Source organism: Pinus tabuliformis, chromosome 4_2, assembly GCF_031772625.1.
Source record: "Pinus tabuliformis cultivar Carrire ecotype Pingquan chromosome 4_2, CPIR1, whole genome shotgun sequence".
Classification (NCBI taxonomy): Eukaryota; Viridiplantae; Streptophyta; class Pinopsida; order Pinales; family Pinaceae; genus Pinus; species Pinus tabuliformis.
This window is the reverse complement of record NC_142304.1, coordinates 736240044-736249180: the sequence shown is the minus strand read 5'-3', so window position 1 is coordinate 736249180 and position 9137 is coordinate 736240044.

The window sequence follows — 9137 nt, the reverse complement described above, 5'->3', positions numbered from 1 at the left end:
TGATTTACTGCTTCTATAAGTTTTAGGCTTGCATCATATATTTTGTTGTAGGATTTTCTCACATTTTATTGCAGTTCTGAAGCATAGAAACAACCATATTTTTTTGTTAACTTTGCCTGTCACCAGTGACTTAAGTCAAGAATTTTTGGTACACTTCTCCGAAATATTTACACTAACAAGTCAAGACTCCACTGGGGAGTAATTCAAAACCTTGGTAATTGTTGTTTCAATTGTCTTTAATGTTTTTCTAGCTATTTTTAGCCTTCTCAATTTCTATTTTTGGAAAAAAAATTGTTCCTATTTGGGTTCCATATTTTTCTACAGGTCATAGGTATCAACCAAGAAGGAGAGTACACCTCCATCATTTAGGAAGAGAATTGATGATATGGAGAGTCTAGTATGGAGCATTTTCAAGCACTATTTTTTAGGGTTTTTACCATTGTTTTGTAGCCCTTTTGGACAATTTTCTTCAACATTTTACTCCCTTTATAGTTTGGTGTTTTGCTTCCCCCTTAGGACCACCTTGAGGTTATTGGTTTTTGGAGCTTCTTTCTTGAACTTTTCCAACATTTTCACCACTATTGTTTTCTATTATTCTATCCCATTTTCAGTAGATTGTTGCCTCTAGGTCCCAGTCCCTTAGACATTACACCTTTTGGCCATTTCTGTGTCTTTGAGTTTCTTGTTTTCCTTCACTTTTTTATATGAATGATAGTCTTCTTGGGTGGGGGGTTGTGTGCTTGAATTTGTTGTTCATTTTACTGTCCATTTTCAACATTATTTATAGTTTTTAACACTTTATTCTAAGCAGCACATGACATCATCAAAACATGCTTTATTAACTCATCCACTTGACACATCATTTCATGTGCGCACACAGTATGAATACATGATCTGGGTTATCACCGCCAAGCCAAGACTTGAAACAATGCACCTTAATAATTCAACTCACATAGATTAAGCCCACTGGGCACCAAGGCCAAAACAATCTTCGTAGTTAAGTGTAGGATTAGTGGGATAGGCTTCCAATAACACCCATTGATCACTTACATTGAGAAATATAAATTTTACATATAGGGAGCTTAAAATCCTTCACCATCCCATGGTCCAAAGCTAAAGTGCGTCAGAAACTTGATTCAGAGGGGGTTAGACTAGATCATTGGGTGAGCGGTTCTCCTCGGGGCTACCCAACCCATGGTAGGGAATTATGTGTCGTGGTTGATCACCAAGAAGCTCAAGACTCGACCACTCCCATGGGATGAAGGTAACCTTAGTGGTCAATCTTAGGAAAACACCCTATAAGACTGGCTATGGGCAAGCAGTTTGTCCTCTACCCCACCTTTCTCTAGACAACTCTACTTGTGCGGTTCATATTTCATCAAATAAGAAGTCTCTTTGAAAGCATTCTAAAACAATAGATATAAGACTCATTTGAGGATTTAGATCACCTTTAGGCTAGACGTCATTTTTTCTTTGATAGGACATGTTTGCGTGAATTAGAGTATCATATCATTATGGTTAGTTTTCACTTGGAACCAATGCACTAGGTTTTTTCTTGTTGTTTTTTGATATTTTCTCCTATCCTCACCCTTTATTCTATTGAGTCATCCTTGTCTTGACACCATTGCGTCCCTTAGGCATTTTCTGCAAAGACTTGGCTGCCTTTCCCCCATTTTCCTTTAGGACATATTACTCCCTCTCATCGAGTTCGAAACCATCCTCCTAGTCCTCCATTGGATCCCGATACTTGTTACAGATCCATTTGGACACATCACTCCCATCATTCAGATCAATACTTTTAGGGCTCATCAACCCCTAATTCAGTTGCTACATGCCCTAGACAAGTCATCACTTTGAATTCCTCCTTCTGTGGGAGTTTCTTGGCTTGAATCCTTCCAGAAATGCCTCCTTGAGGGACCAACGTAGCCTTGGTCAAGGGTAAGTGTGCTTCAATGCAGGTAGGCCCATGTCAAGGTGCATTTCAGAGCACCTATGCCCACTTTGACTTGTGTTGGGTGAGATTGAGTGAATTCTTCATAGGGTTCTGGGAATATTCTTATATTCTGGAGCATTCTAGAAGATTCCCCCACTTATCATCTCCTATGAGCTTGAAATTAGATAGGGAATGAGTTAAGTAACCTCCTATCCTCTCATCCCTTCCCCCATGGAAACTAACTCTATGATTGGAAGGCCATTCAATACCCTCATTTATGACCAAACCTCCTCCATTTTCCTATAAATTGAGCAGTCATTTAATTGATCAGGGGCTGGACTTTGATTAATTGTAAGGAGATACTATTGGTTTGAGGTTTGAGATTATAGTAAGTATTGTTATGCCGCCAAAGTGTTGTGCTTTTAATGTGATGTTGGATGGAACCCAAGCTGGAAGAGTGACAATGGATCGAACTTCATGGTTGTAATTCTTCCTTCTACTTAATAAATTTGTTTACACCTTTTCCCATATTCTTGTCTTTACGTATGATTATTATGTGTAAATGCTTTCGATTCCATTTTCTTATAGTAGATAGATCTCTTGCTTTGATTGGTTTTTGTCCTTTGTTTATGATTTCAGGTACTTGTCGAGTAGATTAAGTTCGAGAAGGAGTGACGTGAGCCAAACGAAGGAGACAAAGGGAAATTGAAAGATAACAAGTAGGTCCCTTGTCTTATTTATCTTCTATAGAAAGGGGATAACCACTTTAAATTTGTTGTTCTAGGTGTAGCTACCCACCTAGGGTAATTGTATTTATCTGTAGATGCAAAATTCCACATAAAAAATTGGCAACCATACTAGGGAACGATCATCATTCCGGGTAGTTTACCTTCATCCCAGTACACCCTAGTAGACTTTACTTGCTTCAATTGATCTTGTTTCAGCCCTTTTTGAAGTATTTTTTTGGTAAAAATTGTGCTTGAAAACCCCTAGGATGGCCTCTCTGGCACCGGTGCAAGTTTGGTTAAAAGATAAAGCACTGCAGAGAACCCTTGGCTTTACGATAGTGCTCTGAAGTGTACTGTCTCCAATTTAGGGTTGCGTTGATCCTCCTTAGTTAAAAAATCTCATCTTTGACTTGATTTTTCCCAAATTTCCTTCTGTTTCTGCTTGCTGAAAGGTCAATGATGCTTGTCTCTCTGAAATCAACTTGTGTTTCCTTTGTTAGCCCTACTTTGGCCTTTATTTTTTAGTGTTTCTTGTATTATTTATTTATCACTATCAATTCATTGTCAAAATTAGTTTATAGTTGATTAATCTTTGTTCAAAAGAAAGTGTTGTAAAAGTCTTCATTTCTTTCGAAATAAAATTGTCGTAAAGTCTTCGTTCTTGTAAAAGGATTGATTGATTGTATGTGCATCAGTTTCCTTCTTTTCACCTTAACATTAACGGAATTGAAAAGAAAAACTTGCATTGTGCATTGAAAGAGTTTGTGTGTGCTCATAGGAATAGTTTAGGGAAATTGCATTAGATGTGTTCTTTTTTATTTGATTAAAAGAATCTGATTGCTCTATCCCTACTAGATAAGGTTTTCATTGTTCAAATTGAATGAAAAGGATGCTTATCATATTACTTGCATTCTAGGAATTTCAAAGACATCACGTGATGAACCTTGAAAGGAAAATTCTTAATCAAGATTGACTTAAAATTAACATCAATTAACCTAATGGAGCATTGTCACCTAACACAAAACATTTCGAGGTTCTAGGCTGAGACATGTTTCAGTGTCGTAAAATGTACCAGTTGTCGCTAACTTGTCTACAATATATTCCGAGTTTGATACCTCATTCCACGTACATAAGTATAACGTAGCTCGTCCACATACCTTCAGTTATATAGGGTGGTGTTACAATATGTAAAGTATAAAGGAATGCTCTCACTGTGTGGTTTCACATTAGACATCGCTAATACGGATTGGGCCTCCATGTACTTTCAGGTATATATGGGAGGACAACACTAGGTCACTATCCATCCTTAAGTAACCAAGTCAGATGCCTTATACACTGTGATACACCGAACACAACATTCGGGGAGATTGTCTGCCCGTACTTCTCGGTTTGTTGGGAGGTATTCTGTAGTTCACAGTTGCTTGGTAAACGTTTTTCCTAGATTACCCCTTTTTGTTTATTTCTTTTTTGTAATAAAATCAATCAGCAATCGTGGAGGAAAATCAACCCTTACCCTATCATTTGTGGAGAGCAGCGAGTAAACTGCCTTTACTGCACGAAGCTACACCTATCCAGTCAAAGCGGTCTCATTTCATTGAATCCAGTGCTTCACAAACTTCTAGTTCTTCATCTGAATTACCAGAAACAGCTATAATAGTAGGTATTGTGACCCCAGTTACTCCTACAGTTACTGGTACATCTGCTACTGAAGTGGAATCTCCACAATTACCTAAAGAAACTAGAACTGAATCTAGTGAAATGGTAACCCAAGTTGTCCAACAACAAGTTGATTCTCAACTTGAAATTTTTCAACAAGAAATTACTTCTGAACTTGAATCTGTTCGACCAGAAGTTGATCTTGAACCTATCACTGTTCAATCAGAAGTTACTTTTGAACCAGAAGTTGTTCAAGAAGCCTAACCTGAACTTATTCTTTTACCAGAACACTTGGATCTTGAGGTTGAACAATCAGAAGTTGTTACCATACCAGAAGAAGATTGACTGATACATCCTCAGACATTCATAACTGTCGATACTTCCTCTTTACCTCAAGAAGAAATACCAGAAATATATTATGGACCTGACGGTGAAATCCTTCGAACTAGTTTGATTTTAATAGAAGAGGAACTTGAGGTAGAATCACCTAGAACTCAATTCCATTTTGGGACTGGACTTTATCTGTATCCTCATACTCCTCATTTTACTACTCCTTGTGATCTTAATTACTTTTAGACACTTGTTGATTCAATAGGAAATTTATTTGGACATTTGACTATGACAGAGTTAACATCCTAGACCGTACCATCAGTTGCAGCTATGACAAAATCTTATGTTGCAACCTCTTCAATGTTTACTATGACACCTGAGGCACACTTGTATGGTGTTCCATACATCTCTTCGGGTTACCAATCTTTATCGGGAACCCACTCAAGTGTTGCTTGTAGCTCTTGGTCTTCAACAATGTCCTCTACTAGAATTTTATTTGGTTCTTCATTAACAGATACCGAACAGCTGGACCCATCAAGTCAATATCAAGATGGTTCATTTAGTTACCCTCCTATTTATTCGCTTTACAGTGGACTACCCCCATATGAAGAGCAATATGCACATTCGCCTTATCCTCCATTTTCTAGGGAGAAATCATATGTCAGTATGTTTTCATCTTTAGGTCAACCTAGAATGACTATCTATCAGTGGCAACCAGCAATGTTCGTTCAACCTAGGCTTGTGTATCCATCACAACCTATGCAATCTCTCTCATCCATTCCTAAAACTCCTGTTGTTACAGCTTTACCACAGTCACAAGCTCAGATTGTTGTATCTCAACCTGTACAAGCTGGTCCTTCAACCTTAGACCCTTATGTTTTAGGTTTACATATTCAAGCTTCTCAGGTAGTTTTACAACAACCACTTGTGCTTGGAGTCTAGCAACCTCAAGCCAATTTACCTTTTATTGGAATGAGTTAGACTTACATTGGTTTAGTGTATTCACAACCTGGTCAAGCTTACATTGGTGGGCAGCAACTGTTAAATCAATAACCATTGTATCAACAACAACAACAGTTGCTTCAACAACCTTGGCAGCCCCAATATTAGCTGCATCAATTCCATCAATACCAACCTCAACCTAGACTTGGTCAACAAGCCTATGCTGGATTTGGTCAGCAACAATTTTACCCGGGTCCTAGTTAACAAGCCTATGCTAGGTTTGGACAACGATAAATGTATCCTTGTGCTAAAAAAAAACCTTACATAAGATTTGCTCAACAAACTTACCCTTATCAAGGTTACCAGCAGCAGATGCCTTATGTTGGTATCACTAGTAGAAAATGACTAATTAATTACTAAAAAAAGGACTAAAATTTGCATATAGACAACTATTTTTTGGTCGGTGACCAATAGTAGCTAATTTACAGTATCTTATAACACGACCAAATTTTAGTCGTTTTTAGCTTAGTCATTAATTGGTTGTCTCATTTTATTGTCTAGTAGTATATTTAGTCGTTAATTTAGACATTAATTTAGTCATTAATCTGATCATTAATTTAGTCATTGATGTGGTCATTAATTTAGTCATTGATTTAATCATTGATTTGGTCATTAATTGTCGCAATTAATGACCAAATATACAACAAATATATTACTAAAATATCACTCGAGAAAACCAATCAATGACCAAATAAATATGACCAAAATGTTGGTTGTGTTATAAGATACTGTAAATTAGATACTGATAGTCATATATATGCAAATTTTAGTCATCGTTTGAAACCAATTAATGACCAAAGATATATGACTAAATTTTAGTCATGTTATAAGACACTATAAATTAGCTACTAATAGTCATATATATGCGAAATTTAGTCGTCATTTGTAATCACAAATTTATCATTTGCATTAGTCATTTATATTTTTTGGCAGTATCATATTCATTATATAAATTACTACTTTAGTAGTTTATATTCATTTTGTTATTTTCATTAACAATCGTTATAAGCAACTAATTTAGTCGTATATTCCTTTTATGTGTTCATAATTAATAAACATAAACTACTAATTTAATAGTTTTAGATTGATTTTATGTTTTCATTATTAATAAGCATAAATTAATTAGTATGATTTTGCAACTAAATTAAAAAAAAAAATGGCATACAATGTACATGTTCATATAATATGAAAATGCAAAGTTACATATGTTAATTACAATACTAAGTAATATCAAGTGCAACTATAAATAATTCCAACCACATAAATTATATTATATAAAATGTCAAGTATTACAATATGAGTTTCCAACTTAATATTGGTTGGAGTACAATTTACACATGAAATATTGTTTCATCGCTTCAAAACATTATCATTGTGTTGCCAAGGCATTGCAGGTGAATTCACCAACTCTGAAGGTTTTACCATTAGTCTTTATGTATGTCTTATGTGGTATATTGGCTCTATGGGTACCACTAGACTAGTGCTCTTTTATTTCTCTTTAATTTGCATTTTGTCGCTCTAGTGTTATTGTTCTCCTCTTTCTTCAATTCCTGCTTCTTACCATCCATATTGAGTTCCTTTCTTGAAAAGGGAGATACAATGCAAAGTATAAGACATGAAAATCGATGAACACTGGAATATAACCTAAAGTAGACTATAAAATATTTATACGATATATAGCTCAACATCAGCAATATTATTAATGTCATTTTTCCCCATAAAGGAAAGAAACTTGGACAAGTTTTCTTTAGTTGGGCAATAGTGACCACTATGTGGCTAGATAACCTATATAAACAAAGAAAATAAAAATTCATCATAAAATAAATTTTGTACCTACTATTTTCTCAGTGTACAACATTTGTTCATGAAATGTTATCTTCAGCTAAAGTAATAAATGCAAATAGACGCGCACATTTCTATCCCAATATTTTTAATTCCCATGCTTATGGTACATTGCAATTTTGATTTTATCCAACATAATCAAACACATCGGAGCTAGAAATTTCTATTAAAAATGTTTCATGCTTCACTTTTGTAGTTGTATCATTTCCTCTAGTTATCTTTAGGAAGCAGTGACACTTCAACAATAAAACTGGTTAGTAGAAATCTAATGGGTGGAGAAAGGTATTGCTGACACAAGATTACAACAATAAACTAGAAAATAATAAGAAAGAACTTTGTAAATTGTGATACTAACCAGGAATATAGCTTCAACATAGTAATCTTCAATTGTTAGTGTACCATTCCGGGAGAAAACAAATCCAATTCCTAGAAGCCACCAAATTATGTATGCCCCTTGTTTTCCCTGTAATTAATTGAGCAAGATTAGCACATGAAAATTCCATTTAGAATCTCTGAAATGATTCCATAAATATTCAAATAAAACTTAATGATACTCATTCATTTTTCTCTAATGTAGACAAAACTGAATATTCTAACATGTTTTTGAGCTAGAGAGTTATGTGATTCATTGTGTCCAAAATCATTGCTTATTGTCATCACTATTTTTTTTAATGATCATGCAATGGGCCTATATAATATTTGATAAAAAAAACATATTTTTCAAAATATATTCCATTTTTCTAATTCAAAGCTAAATTTCCTTCCAGTTTATGGTGTTCAAACAAACCGAAATCTTTTTCCTTTAACAATTCACTGTTGTAATATATTACTAAACGAGCAGCTACGTAATGAAGTTATTAGTGGTTGAATACTAATAAATCACAAATACATGCAAGAAATAACACCACTATGTCCTAGGCATGCCAAGTATTTATCCTCTTGGTTGGAAATATTACTTCATGAAAACAACATATTTGACAGAGAACTTTTTTGAAACTAACCAATGCCATTGTATCCAACAACAACGACATTTCTATTGGCATGCCCTCAAAATGTGTGGAAGTATCAAACACGTGTCCTGCACTTCCCTATACACACTCCTCTTTCTTCATGTCTTCATAGGAAGCCCTCAAGTTTGATACTCTTGCAAGTACTGCTACAAAGTTCTAGCTCTAAAGGCACTCATATTTCAAATAGATGAATGTATTGTATCTTGGTTCTAAATGATAGACATAGTGATGGAAGCATCATGGAAAAAAGGACGCAATTTGTGCTCATCAATTGGAAAATGAATTAATTACAATCAATCCTAGTAATTTTGATACTACTTAAGGTTTCATTTCCAAGTTCTATCTCTCTAGCCTTAATTAAAATATTGTAAAATTGAGAAAGGTGATGAACAACTAATTTTGGAAGCTCTCTAAGTTAGGTGAGTTTTATTCAGTGTTTGTTTCCACATTTATATTGAACTCAAGATGCCTTGGGCCAATGTTTTGTGATTCTACCTGCTTTTGATGCTTTTATTGAGCAACTATTTGCGAGTAGGATAAACTCATCAAAATGGGTGCTCTTGGCTGTGGAATTTTTATAACTATCTCACCTTCAAATTCAAGGAAACAACATAAAAAGCCATCTAAGGGAAACAA